This window comes from Brassica oleracea, unplaced genomic scaffold, assembly GCF_000695525.1.
Source record: "Brassica oleracea var. oleracea cultivar TO1000 unplaced genomic scaffold, BOL UnpScaffold00689, whole genome shotgun sequence".
NCBI lineage: Eukaryota > Viridiplantae > Streptophyta > Magnoliopsida > Brassicales > Brassicaceae > Brassica > Brassica oleracea.
This window is the reverse complement of record NW_013617438.1, coordinates 18,496-19,102: the sequence shown is the minus strand read 5'-3', so window position 1 is coordinate 19,102 and position 607 is coordinate 18,496.

Genomic DNA, 607 nt, shown 5'->3' with positions numbered 1-607 from the left:
GATAGTACTAAAGATGCTAAAGTGGATCAACCTGTCAACTATACACAATTGCCTTGATTGTTTGGAGGAACCAAAGCTGACCTCCAACACTAAACCTGACATAATTGCTTGTCTTGGGGCTTGGTATACACGGGATCGGATTCTTCAGACAAGTCTGGAAGGTAACGCCTTGTGTAGATTCATTTATCACTTTTTCTCTCTCTATTTCGACCCTAGAGTAGTTAGTTAGTTTTTATCTAAAAAAAAAAAAAAATCCAAAATTTATTATTTAAATAGGACTTAGGATTTAGTTAGGAGGAATTTGAACAAGACTTGGTGGCTAAAACCATTAAGGCTTGATTCATAAAAATTCCAATAAAAAGAATTCGAACGGGACTTGGAGGCGGCAATCTTCAAGGCTCGCTTCACAAAGAATTCTTGGATATAGGTCAAAAAGAAGTGAACAGGGCTTGGTGGCAACCACCATTAAGTCTTGATTCATGGAAGCCTGTCCAATCTTGGTCGCTAATCTTGCAATAAAAGCAGATTTTAACACAAGAGAGAAATTAGAGAGAGAGAAATTAGGAACTAACTTTTACCTGCAGTTCCAGATACTTGTCCAAAAATT